This window comes from Terrapene carolina, unplaced genomic scaffold, assembly GCF_002925995.2.
Source record: "Terrapene carolina triunguis isolate 2854851 unplaced genomic scaffold, T_m_triunguis-2.0 Scaffold66, whole genome shotgun sequence".
NCBI classification, from domain to species: domain Eukaryota; kingdom Metazoa; phylum Chordata; order Testudines; family Emydidae; genus Terrapene; species Terrapene triunguis.
Genome location: NW_020664417.1, coordinates 48,024,766 through 48,038,528, shown reverse-complemented (window position 1 = coordinate 48,038,528; position 13,763 = coordinate 48,024,766).

Sequence of the window (13,763 nt, the reverse complement as noted above, 5' to 3'; positions counted from 1 at the left end):
CAAAAAATGGAAGGGCAGGGCTAGTTATATGGACAGTGAAGTGAGAACACCCAGGCTTGCATTAGTTAAGATTAAAACTGTTTCAGGGCTATAAGCCTTCATGCAGCCACCTGGAATAAACCAGTCACTAACTTCCTGGGGTAAGGAATACGTTTCCCTCATGGGCAGATTATTCCATAATTGTCCACTACAGGATTTGTTGCCCTTTTACTCCTGGGGGAATTCTGCATCACAAAATTAAAAATTCTGTGCACAGTATTTTAAAATTCTGCATATTTTATCTGTCAAAATAACACAATATATTCACGCTAGTTTCAATTATTTTGGTAATTTATTTAAAGTGCAATACAATGGATAAAGAATGGTAGTGGGGAGCATTGGAGGAAATCCTCAAATCCCCTCTAATAGTAATTTAGCTAGTATTGAGCCTTTCGTCTAGTTGTTAGTCAACAAATATATGCAGCTATATGCTCAGTGTTACATCATAGACAACTGAAGAGCAAGTAAGGGCTAGGGACTCAAACTCACAATTTATATTGGCTACTGACCATCTCCAGAAAGGTCAGTAGCAAACAGTTCATGGAGCACAATTTGATATGAATTTTTTTCAGTCCAAAAATGTAGACGGTTCTAATCACTAAAGCGCCATAAGCATTTCTCAGGCCACACTATCTTTTACAATAAGGCTCCTTTACACCACTCTGGAAATGTAAAGGAGCTTTAAAATTTTTACACCTGTTTTATACTCCTGGGGGAATTCACTAAGAACAATGGGAACAATTCACTAAGCAGGCAGAGTCTGCTCCACACCTACCTCCTCAGAAACACCCCAAAGCCCTGCCCCTCCACGCCAAGCATGCCGCAATAGCCAGCAAGAGGGACATATGACTGCCCAGCCCTCCTGACCCGGCGGTGATTTATGTTTCTACCTGCTGCTCTGGGCGCCCAAACTGACCTGTCTGCACTGCCAGGGAGCGCACGTGACCACTCTTGCGGCTTCCCTTTGCATCCCCGTTAGAAATCATTTTTCTGCAGGGAAGCAAAGAAATCTGTGGAGGTCTTGAATTTTGCACATGTGCAGTGATGCAAAATTCCCCCAGGAGTACCCCTTCCTCAGAGGCATCTATTAGCTGCTGCCAGATGCAGAATACTGTACTAGACTGGATAGTACTAGTTCACCATTCTGACCTAGTATGGCAAGTCCTATTTTGCAATCTATGTTATATAAAGAATTTTAGCTGTTTAAAGAAAGACTTGAGGCATACAATCTATAGCACATTGGGAATGAGGTTGGATATTGCAACATCTCAAAGCAATGATCATTAGTCAACATAATATTGAGTTTCTATTCTCAGAGTTCACTGCATGGAGCATGAAGAGACTATTTCAGAGGTGAATTGCTTGGAGTCCATCCACACTGAAAGAGATTTCTCAGTTTGTATTTCTGTGAGACTCTTACTTGTTCTCTACCTGGGTCTTGAAGCCTGTATGCAGATAACTAAAAGTATCTGAGAGATTATAGTTGGTTCTGAACAGTTCAATACCTTATTATAATTATTGGCAAAATATCTTCCCAGATGAGAAACTTTTCCCAACTCTGCCCAGCTGGGCATGAATTGTAGTTTAGTTTGGAAGCAACTAGTGATTTTGTTCCTTGCCGTAAGACTAAATTAAATTATTTTGTAGTGTTGGAAGGGAGGCGAGCTCTGAAGTGGTAGACAACAAGATTAGTTGGCTTTAGGAGTACACTACGCTCCCCTACACCAGTCCAGTCAGCAGTGCAGCGGAGGCTCGGGGCTAAGGCAGGCTCCCTGCCTGCCCTAGCTCCGTGCGGCTCCTGGAAGCAGCCGCCGGGCTCCACATGCTGCCACTGCCCCGAGTACCGGCTCCGCAGCTTCCATTGACCAGGAACCACGACCAATGGGAGCTGCAGGGGGCAGTGCCTGTGGGTACGAAAGCAGCACGTATCACGCAGAGCTGCCTGGCCGTTTATGTGCCTAGAGACCGCAGGTACTTGGCGGCCGCTTCGGAGAGCCGTGGTAAGTGCTGCCAGAACCCCGCACCCCAACCCTCTGGCCTAGCCTGGAGCCCCCTCCTGTACCCCAAACTCCTCATTCCCAGCCCCACCCCCAGCCGGAGCCCACACCCTTCCTGCACCCCAACCCTCGGGCCCAGCCCGGAGTCCCCTCTCACACTCCAAGCCCCTCATCCCCAGCCACATCTCCCCACACCCCAACCTCCTGGCCCAGCCTGGAGCCCTCACCCTCCCTCCCCCCGCACCGGAACCCCCTGCCCCAGCCCAGAGCCCCCTCCTGCACCCCAAACCCCTCATCCCTGGCCCTACCCCAGAGCCTGCACCCCCAGCCCAGAGCCCATACCCCCTCCCACACCCCAACCCCCTACCCCAGCTTGGTTAAAGTGAGTGAGGGTGGAGAAGAGTGAGTGATGGAGGGAGGGGGGGATGGAGCAAGCAGGAGGCGGGGCCTCGGAGAAGGGGTGGGGTATGGGCGGGCCTCAGAGATGGGGCAGGGCAGGGGTGTTTGGTTTTGTGTGATTAGAAAGTTGTCAGCCCTACAGTGCCTGATACCAGCAGGGCTACTGCAGCCAAAAGGAAGAGCTATTGGTTTTCCAGTGAGAGACAACAGCCTTCTTACTGAGCTCCAACTCCACCAGCATTCAGCAACTCTCAATGTTGTTGTAGAGAGATAAAAAATAAGGACGTCCCTTGTAATAAGGGACTGTTGGCAATCATAAGGGGAGGCCTCTGGGGTGCCTCTGACAGTCACAGCACTGGGTTGGAGCTCAGTCTCTTCTTTGTGGAGCTAGGAGTTCTAGGTCAGTCTCAAGCCCTATGGCTGAGAGAGACAAAAGGGCTGTTTCCCCTTCTGCTACAGGGAGCAATGCTAGGTCTGCTTCTCTTCCTGCTGCTGTAACCCAACTTCTTGCAACCAGCTGTCTCCCACAAACAGTGTCCCTGTCCAGACTCTCAGTGCACATCAGGCTGGTCCCAGCCATATGCAAGCTCTCCAGGGTCTGCAGATGGTCTTCTAGGCCATGCAAGCAGGTTCTGACATGGTAACTCCTTTTCCTCCTCCTCCCAAACAAGGGGTCTGTCTGGTGCGGCTCCAATGTCAGGATGGTCCCAGCAGCCATGCACAGGCTATGCAGGGTCTGTATGTGTTTGCCCCGCATTGTCAGTCAGACTACAGGTCCCCAGGCCTCACCAGCAGTTTGTGTCCCTCAAGCAAAAGCCAGGCAAGCGGTTTCAGTAGAATTTCCCCAATCCTCTGTGCTGCTGACTGCATGAGCTGCTGGAAGCTCCTTTTCTCAAGCCCCCAAAATACCAAGGGGGCTACGTTTATCACAGATTTATATTTTGGAGTGCCTAGAAGTCAGTTAATTCAGGGCTGCACTGTTCTAGTTGTGCAAACATACAGTAAACAACAGTCTTTACCCCTAAGAGTTTTAGGACCTCCATTGTCCTTTGATCTGTGACGGCATCAGCTGACGCAGAGTTCTTTTTCAAGAAGAGATCAGCTTTTGGAGTATTGTAGAATAGCTTCGGCACTATGAAACAATATCAAAATTATATATTTCAAGTAGTTGAAACATGAATTGCCAAATTATTTGGTTGACAGCCTTGACGCTGCAAACTCTTCGAGTGATGGCTTATTATCAAGGTACAGCTGCTAGTTTGCTGGCTGATCTTTGGGGACCTATTTTGACTTATTTGGGTGAATGATTAATAGGAATAAGTGGGAGTGAAGCAATCTCCAAAGACTTTTGCTATTGTCTTGTTGCCTGGTTTAAACATTCAGACTACTGTCGGCAGTGAGGAAGACCATATCTACCTCAGTGGATGCACTCTGAGCTGTCAAATGAAACATATGGGGTCAAGCCCTCAGCTGCAGCTGAGGTTGGGCTGGAAGTGAAGATGACTCTAAGTCACCTTTCCATTCTCTCAAATCTACTCTGTGGACTGTTTCCCTCCAACATAGAGTAGCCCAAGGGATGCTGTAAATTAAATCAGTTGGAGCACTTTCATAGGGACTACTCCACCAGCTGATGATTTATCTCATGGGAATCCTTGCCGGACTCTTTAAGGCAGCTTTCCAGCGGTTTTGCTCTGCTGCTGCAGCACAAAACAGCTGGAACAGGAGCCAAAGAACTGGTTCGTAATCTTTCTCCGTAGGATCTGGTTCTGTGTTGTGGATTATCTCCTTTTAGTGGTGCCTCCTGCAAGCCTGGGAGTCATGAACATGAAGAAATGTATTAAGAAATCTAACACAGGTATCATTTCATCTGCAGAGGATGGAACACTTAGATATTGCAAATGGAAAGTTCCTGAGATTATAGCAATTCAACCTTGGGCTGAAATAGTTTTTAACCTTTAGAGATAAGGATAGAATTATTAACACAATAGCAGGACTGTGGGCAGATAGGAAGGTTGCATGAACCTGATCAAACCAGTCCAATCTTTTTGTAGTTAATGTGTTTTTTCTTTTGTATCTATAGGTGTGTTGGCTTTGAATAGTTTAATAAAAATGGGATATAGTTATCTGTAGTATAGTGAAGTCAAAAGAGTTACAGTGAGGATTAATTTGGCCTAATAACTTTATCAGTAATACACTCAGAAATACCCAACCCCAAGGTGCTCAGGTCAAATGAAAACCTTATCAAATATAAGATGTGAAAACCTCTTAAAACACATAGTTATAGTTGGGGAGGTACTTTCCTTATAAGCATCTGTATACAGGAGAGTGCATGTAACTTGCCCAAAGCTACACAGCAAGCTAGTGGCAGAACCAGGATGAGAAGTGAGTGGCCCACTTATTCCACCAGTTGTGCAGTTGCATGGCTGAATTCAACAGCAGTGACTTAAAAAACATGAAAATCAAACAAAATATACTTTGTAGATGTTGCATTCCAAACACTGAGGCATTGTGCTACTGCATAAGAAGTAACATAACATGGATTATGAAAAAAGTCAGTCTACGGGTGCAATTTCGCAAACCCTTACTCACATGAATAGTTCAAAATAGGATGAGTCAGAGGAAGGCTGTGGTTAAAGCACAGGACTGAGAATCAGGCAATTTGGGTTTCATTAGAGCAAGGGTCGGCAACTTTTCAGAAGCGGTGTGCCGAATCTTCATTTATTCACTCTAATTTAAGGTTTCGCGTGCCAGTAATACATTTTAAAGTTTTTAGAAGGTCTCTTTCTATAAGTCTATAATATATAACTAAACTATTGTTGTATGTAAAGTAAATAAGGTTTTTAAAATGTTTAAGAAGCTTCATTTAAAATTAAATTAAAATGCAGAGCCCCCCCCGGACCCATGGCCAGGACCCAGGCAGTGTGAGTGCCACTGAAAATCAGCTCGCGGGCCGCCTTCGGCACAGGGGCCGCAGGTTGCCTACCCCTGCATTAGAGAGATCTATTCCATTTTCTCTCTGTTTGGGAAGTCACTTGATGCCTGCTTTTCAGTAGTGCTGAGCACTTGTACCTCTCGTTGATCTCAACTGAAATTGGGAGGGTTCAGCACCTCCTTAAAGTCATATTTACAGAACAAGGCACTTCTAAGCACAAAGGTGAACCTGGCTTATTTATTTTATTTATTTGTATTACTGTAACCTCTAGGAGCCCTAGTCATGCCCCAAAATCCTACTGTGTTAGGCGCTGTACAGACTGAAAAGAAAAAATGGTGTCTGCCTCAAAGCAACAATAAATTTTTTCTTCCTCACAAGGTGTTAGGAAGATTTTATTCTTTATTGTTGTTAACCTGAGTGAGCTCCTTGGCTAGAGGTGCTGTAGAAGGGCAAAACAGTATTATTCATTTGGGTTGGCTGAAAGTTTCCATCAACTGTTTTTCAACAGAAAATCAGGTTTTCAACAAAATAATTTTTTTGAGGAAAGTGTTTGCTTTCCATGGAAAATCTTGACTTTTCATCTAACCCCCCCAAATTTTAGGCTTTCATGGAGAGCATAAGGGAACAATGAAACAGTACTGGTTAGCATATAAGCACAAAAAGTCTAAATTTTCCATGAGAATCCCCCTCCCAAATTTCCAGTGAACGCTTTTTAATCTGTTTGCATTATTAAGTAGAATGAAAAACAAAACAGACCACATAAATACTGAAAGTAGATGTATTAAGTAACTCTATTTAATAACTCATTCTTAACCTGAAAGTCTCTTTATGGCAGTACAGTTAATACTATATAGAATAATATAAATTATTACATTGGGAACAACAGGTCTGAGCAGCTGAATTTCCAACTTGTGTGTGTAACATTTCAGCTGTAATGCTGCATTAGTGTATTTTATTTTTTTGACATTTCTTTCTCTGATACAATACTTGTTTTACTGAACAGAAACTTGATGAACAGGTTCTAGTTGATTGCATTTGGCTTGTTTTAAAAGAGTGATACTTGACTGGTTTTCAGCTGATACAGCAACTTAAAACACTAACCCAAAATGGAACCTACCTTAAAAACACATATTACAAAGAGTGTCCTGACTGCAAAAAAAACCCAAACTATCTGTTATGCAAAAGTGAGGCTGCAACACCAGGATTCTACCTTCGCTGTTAGGCAACCCTGTATGAACAAACCTGTGGCACTAGGTTTAATTTTGTATGCATTGCTCTATCTAGTTGCTCTGCCTATTTGCTTAGTTCTTTTTAGCAGGTTATGGTAATAAAGAAGCTTAGTCTCCTGAAACTCTTGGGGGGCATGTGGGGGCAGGGAAGGAGTTTTTGCTGTTTTGCCTGCTCAAGATTGCAACAGGCAGATGACCCACAGGCATGCAGCCACAGAGCTAACAGATGTAGCATTAGACCTACCACCTTAGACAGTATGTCTATTATTTATGTATCACTGTACCTGATGTTCTGCAGTGCTATAAATAACTCAGCAAACAGAAGACAAGGTCCAGATGCTAAAGAGTTTACAATAAAATAAAAACTAGTATTGTTTTAATACTATGTGCTTTGTACTAAAACATAGGCACTCTACTGTACTGCAAGTACAGTAACAATAGTGTGGCATTGTGTGTGAATGTTAAGTATGTAGGCCTTCTGGAATGGGAGCATTTTAATTTTGTTTCTTTTGATTTTTCCAATGGCCTACTCAGTTTCTAGGCACCTCACATAAATTAAAGCACATATAAACAAGATATAATTTCTTTAATAAGCTAGTTTATGCAGTTATCCAAGTTATTCAGGTATTGAACTGCCCCACAAATAAATAAAACCCGGATGGTATGAAGATGAGAGAATGTGCTGACAAATGCCAATGGGTTACTGTACTGAGTGGGAGGCACTGAAGAAGGTATAGTGTCAGAAAAGGATGAAGGAAGCAAAGTGTTAGAGTGCCTGAAGCAAATATAGGGTGTGCAGCAGTGTGTAGGAAGTCAGTTAATAGATGCAGACAGGTGTGGAGTTGCATAAAGCCTTTAAGGTAACGATGAGAAGCCTGATGTGGACGATGTGAAGTCAGTGTACAGATCTGAGAAATAGGGAAAATTGCTGCTGTAACTATGGAGAGCTCAGCACTTTGACGGGAGTGTCTCATCATCAAAGGGCTTTGGAAGCTTGTTTTAATACCTAATGCACAGAAAATCACCTACACTAATTTCTTTGGTGTCTAGCTGTCTTTCTACTTAGGTGTCCTCATTGGGGGTGGGTGGAGGGGAACATATCTTGCATGTGGCAGAACACTGGTTTCATATTTACTGGTGGTAGCTGGATGCATTGTTTTGGTCTACTGGAAGAAAAGAGACCAGCCAGCTTAATCTTGCTAGTTTACAAGAGTATATTACACCATTTCCATGGGAAAACTGACTTGCATCAAATGCCAACAGAGAATAGCTGAACATCTGGTTTCCAGTTTTCAAGTATGCAGTTAATGCAGATAACCTTGGTACATATAGGATAAGGATGCATTACTGTTTTTCTTATATTAGATTCCTAAATCAAACCAGGACTACAATTTAGCCTCAACCTCAGATGCAGTGGGCCAAATTCTTCCATGGCAAAACTCCTTTGAAAAAAAAATATTGTGCACTATACAAATGTTGTGGTTTTTTTGTCACTTATGTTGTTTCCGCATTAGACTAATATCTACTAATTGGGCTGTGTAATAACAAAATATTAAGATAAAAGAGAAGCATGTGCTGAAAACTTTAACACCCTCAGAACATGAATATCATCAGAGTTCTATACTTATTGTAGCTAGATACAATGGTGCATATTTATTACTTTCCAATAGAACTCGTTTTTTTTTAAAGAAGAAGGAGTAAAGGGACATATAAGATGAGGTCAGGACAGCAGTAATCAGGACAGCATGAAAGTTAGATGGTATCAAGGGAGTGCAGACCATAAGAAGATACTATAGTTATTGTATTATCTAAGAATGGACAACTTTTCTTGCATACAGTACTAAAGTATAGACAGGAGTCTGAGTGGTAATGATGGAGGAAAGGCTACATTTAGAGATATCATAGAAGAAAAAATGATAGGATTTAACAAAGGTTTTGATTTTGCGTGAAGGAAAGAGGAATCGAAGAGGACACCAAAGTTCTAACCCTAAGTAACAGGGAGGCTTATCAGTTCAGTATTACAGGCTCTTTATTAATAATCTTTTTTTCTGTTTTGGAAACAACATATGGATCACTCACAAAAGAATTGCTTTGTTACTCAGCAATTGTTTTTCTTTCTCTTTATACCCTCCCAGCACATGTGGCTATACCTGGGCAGGTCAATGTTACTGAGAAAGTTTTGCTAGCATACTCTATATGGGACTTTCCTAAACAGAAGAGGCCCTGGTGTATCTATCTTTCGGTGGAATTATTTCATCACAGGAGAAGGCAGGGATTTAAGCCTGCAGGTTTAAATCCATCATATCGAGGAGCCCTGGACAAGAGGGTTTGTATTCAGTCCAGAGACAAGGTGGGTGAAGTAACTTCTTATTGATCCGACTCCTGTTGGTTAAAGACACAAGCTTTCAAGCATCACAGAGCTCTTTTTCAGGTCCAATATTCAGTTCAGACAGGTCGGTATCATTCACAGCAGTCCTGTCAGTAAATCAGAAGAGTTCTGAAGGTTTTTCTGAAACTAGAGAACTAGTGTGTTGGAAACTTACCAGATTGTCTCCCTACACTGGGTGGTAAGAGGGAACTGAGGGAGGGTCACAGCTGCCCTGCCCTTTATGTCCTCAGACAGGAGCATGAGGAATAGGGCACGAGTGGCCCCGATGGATGCTATTAAAAAGATTCCAATCTCACACTGACACATATTCATTGACGATCTTAACTTTGTAATTAAATGAAGCAGACTTGTGCAGTAGCAGGCCATTCTTTTAAAAGTCAATTTTAAGACCACAAACACACTTTAAAGTAGGAACTGAGCATTTCTTTTAAAAGTTTTCTAAGCCTAACAATTACCAACTTTTTGAGAATTCTTTACCTAACAGTGTTTTATTTAGCTGCCTGGGCCTGATTTATATTTTAGACAATTGAGAAATATTGGTAGTAATGCCAGACACACTGTAAATGGCTGTTTGGTCTTTATTTCCACATTTTTAAACAACCATGTACACTGGGCTTTTGCTACTCATGTAGAGATCGGCATAGCTAAGATTATATTTAAAAAAATCAGAGAGTGATCTCATCATGGGGTAAGCTTTATATAAAATGTCTGAACTCATTCACAAAAACTGTTTATCCACCAATTACATAAGCATCTTTTTTTTTTTGTTTGATTTTATGGGGCATTATCTCTGTAACATACCAATGCATACCCTGCCTCTAAGGCTTCAGCAGCAGTATATGATTTGCATTACTGCTTGACTAAGGCTTTACACGCCTCTTCAATTTTTCTTAGGGTGGTGTCCCAAAGGACTCAAGCCAAATTCTCATATGCAATCCGACAGTTAGCCCAAACAGAAATATGTTGTACATGATGTGTGTCTGTGGGTATGGGAGGGATGGGGCATTAAGAACCCTATGTAAAGGGAGGGATATAATTCCTTGGGAAGTCCATGAAATAATTAGAAAAACAAGGATCAAATTTGGTAACTATATGACTACTTTATTTCATTCTAAACGATCTGCAAACTCCCTGGAGTAGCTTACTCTGATAGGTAAAATACTGCCATAAAGTAGAAATACAGAATAGAAATGAAAGACCAATTTTCAACTCGGTAAAAGGTTAAAGCAGGGTGACATGAGGCTCTGTACAAGGATTGGAGTTCAATGATTTTTTAATTATCTTTGTAAAATGGGTGAAAAGTGATATTGCAGAATTTGCAGGTGGCACAATTCTAGAGTTTAGTCAAGCCTGCAGAATACTCTGAGGAACTTCAGAGGGACCTAACAAAGCTAGGTAGATGGGCAGCACTAGATCAGATGAAATTTGTTGTTGACAAAATGCAAGGTAGTGCATAAAAGTGAAGGGGGAAAAAAAAAAAAAAGAGAGAGAAAGACCCAAGTGTCAGCATGGACAGTTCAATGTGCTCTACAGCAGCGGTTCTCAACCAGGGCTTTGCCTACCCCTAGGTGTACACAGAGCTCTTCCAGGGAGTACATAAACTCATCTAGCTATTTGCCTAACTATACAACAGGCTACATAAAAAGCTCTAGCGAAGTCAGTACAAATTAAAATTTCATACACAATTGACTTGTTTATACTGCTTTATATACTATACACTGAAATGTAAGTACATTTATATTCTAATTGATTTATTTTATAATTATAGGGTAAAAATGAAAGTAAGCAATTTTTCTGTAATAGTGTGGCTGTGACACTTTTTTGTATTTTTATGTCTGATTTGTAAGCAAGTAATTTTTAAGTGAGGTGAAACTTGGGGTACGCAAGGGAAATCAGGCTCCTGAAAGGGGTACAGTAGTCTGGAAAGGTCGAGTGCCACTGCTCTACAGCAACTGTCCAAAGAAAATACATTAGGATGCATAAAGGAAGAACATAATACTGAGAACATAACACCATTAATCAAACTATAGTTCCCCTTACTTGGAATACTGTGTTCAGTTTTAGTTACCCTACCTCAAAACAATGTGGCAGAAATAGAAATTCAGACATGGGTGATGAATATGACTAGATCATGGCAAGATTTTGTATGAGGAGGAATTGAAAAGACCAGAACTACTTCGTTTAGAGAGGAGACAAATGGTAGGTGATATAATGGAAGTATACAATATAATCAAATAGCACAGAAAAGATAAACTGAATGCTCCTTTTATCCTTTTTCACAATCCAAGAACAAGTGGGATGTTCAGTGAAATTGGAAAGCAACAAATTCAAAACGGATACCTTCAAATACTAAAAAAACAAAACACCTGACAACATAACTTAAGAGACTCATTCCTAAATGATATTGAGATTGCTGAGCTGAATAGTATTTAGAAAAGGATTAGACATGCAAGGTGGGTGAGAGAATCTTTTATTGGACCAACTTCTGTTGAGGAGAGAGACAAGCTTTCGAGCTTACATGGAGCTCTTCTTCAGGTCACTGCATACAAAAAAGGATTAGACGTTTATATAGTTCAAGTAAATGTCCAGCATTAGAATTATGTTTAGGAAAGGCTATAAACCTTCATACTTCAGGGCATATGTAACAGAGATTAAGGAGAAACTTTTCTGAAGGTCAGGTTAGACCACAATTGTCTACTGTGGGGTTTCTTGCACTCACCTTTGATGCATCTGTTACTTGATACTGTCAGATACACTGAATAAAATGGACATAGAATGAAATGGACAAAAGTGATGGCAGTTTCTCTTGTTGTTCTGATTAGTTTATCATGTTATTAGTCATTCTTACAGCTTGGCATGGATACGGCCCTTGCTTTAAGTTAATGTCTCTGTATTCTAACTTATTTCTATCAACCCCATAGGTCTTATGTGCCTTCCAGGGAGCTTACTATTTAAGGGCATGTCTACATGGAAAATTATACCAGTATAGTTAGGTATCGGTAGTATGGCTGTAAATTTCCTCATGTAGACAAGTCCTCTTCTCAGGCAAAATCTCACACAAAAAGGATTGGGAAGGAAAAATGGCAGAGTTTCTGCCAATTTTTCTGTTGAGTAATAAGTTTGATCACCCTGTGGAAGAAGTAGATCTGCTGAGATCTACCTGGAGGCAAAAGCCTTATGCATGGAGGCCCTCTGACTCCACAATAGCTCTGGAGGTCTCTTGACCTCCCTCCAACCCCTTGGCAGCGCAGCAGCAAATGAGCCATGTGACAAAGATTCCCCTTGAAAAGCTACTTCCCAACAGGAGGGATACAGCCCCATGTTATATTAACTTTTGTGTGAGATCCCTGCAGCATGGGCAGGAGGATGTGCATTCCCAAGCACTTCCCTATATCTCCTATGATTTCTCAGACCTGCAGAGGGCTCTCTTCAGGACTGGGGACACAGGGGAATAGTACAGCTGATGGTTCCCATCCTTCCATGAGGGAGACCTAGGTGCAGAGTCCGCTCTGCATGAAGGTTAAACGGGGCATGATCTGGTACATCTAGACAAACAGCAACAAGGGATAAAAAGTAGGTGATAATATAATGGACAAGTGTTACGGTTTTTATTTTTTAAATATATACATTTTCTAAAAAACTAAGAGTTGGACTCCACTGCGTTATATTATCTAAAGCTTGGCTCCTTTATCTTTTTAATAGTATAAAATAAAACAGACCATTAGATTCCTGGCATTAAAATCATGTGGGACAACTAACAATCAAGGTGCTTAGTTAACACAGAACTAGTAAACTTTCCCAAGCACCAGTCCCTAATCCTGATATAGTAAATAATCAGTTAGCTTTTCATGTGATGAGGGACAGTAAAATTGTATGTCAGCTGAGAGTTTTTCAGCAATATAAATCTGCACAAGCTATGCACCTGTTTGTCTTATGACTCCCTGACACCATTGACACATGCTTTCATGTGTATACGGCTCTACTAGTGCAATTCTTTCTTAACTGGGCTTCAGCACCAGTTGTAACTTGTTCTGAATATAGGCAATTAAGTTCACCCTGTTTCATTTTTACATAGGCTGGCTATGAAATGACATCACTTTAAACTGGCAGTACTATCTTTCAGCCTTATGCTGATGGGTATTTATGCTCAGACTCTACCTGTTCTTTTAATGATCCCATTTTTATGCCTTAGGACAGGCGTAGTCAATTATTTTTTGTCAAGGTCCAAATTTCTTGGTCAAGATATAGTCAAGGTCCCGACGCCAGATAACAGTAAGTAAATAAAAGATTTTGGGGGCCATTCAAAAGTGTTTGACGGTCCGGATTTGGCTTGTGGTCTCCTTATTAACTACCCCTGCCTTAGGTTATAGGCAATTGCATGCTCCAAATTTAAAACCACAAAAAACAGTACAGACTACACGTTGCATGAAGGTAACTTAAATTATGGGCTTCACGAGAAGTAAGAATTGCGATGAAAAGGCTGGGCATGGTAACCAAGTACTTTTTGAAGACAGGTTAGAACTGAATTGTGAAGGTGGTGTTGCAATCAGTACAGTTGGCATAGTTCCCATAAAGGGATTTTATTAAAATAAAATTTTGGTAACAAGCATAAATAGCAACCAGCATTCTACGTAATAGTTATTAGGAATGCACAGTATCTGCATTTTCAACATTCTTTAACATTTTTACTTTAAAAGATAGAAACAAGTCCATCTAACAGCTTTAAGTTAGCAAAATCTGAAAGAACATAAAAAGATCAGCAACATATGAGTAATTAA